The sequence below is a fragment of the Echinops telfairi genome, unplaced genomic scaffold (assembly GCF_000313985.2).
Source record: "Echinops telfairi isolate 266 unplaced genomic scaffold, ASM31398v2 ScPeMD7_7469;HRSCAF=8507_0, whole genome shotgun sequence".
Classification (NCBI taxonomy): domain Eukaryota; kingdom Metazoa; phylum Chordata; class Mammalia; order Afrosoricida; family Tenrecidae; genus Echinops; species Echinops telfairi.
Window position 1 is genome coordinate 42,132,205 of NW_022111372.1, and position 525 is coordinate 42,132,729.

The window sequence follows — 525 nt, forward strand, 5'->3', positions numbered from 1 at the left end:
GTCGTTCCATAAACTGGTATCAATTGGAGGGATTATGAGTGAAGGGGTGGAGACTGGTCTCTCAATCAAGATATAACCAATGAGGCCTCTGTGTGGGAATGGCCGCCTCCTGAGAATTCTGGGAACTCCTGTATTTTTCCTCCTTGGAGGCAGGAGACACTTCTTTCTCTCTCCTCACTCCTTTGGAGACATTCTACTGACAAGACACATGGCACTATGCAGATAGAACCCGTGCCCTGGGAACTGAAGAAGCCACATGGAGACCCCTGCAAGTGCTGAGATGCTTACAATGCCGCTGGACCCACAAGACGTCATATCTACTGGCCTGCGATCTTCCTGCATTCAGTGTCATTGCAAGTGTTTCCTGAGTCTGAGGAGAACTTTATAGATTGTTATCAGACATTTGGGCTAATAGGCTTGGACTGGGCTTGGTTGGGATACTTTCGTAATGTACAATTGCCCTTTATATAAAACTCTCTCTTATACACATATGAGCCTATATGGATTTGTTTCTCTAGTCTACCC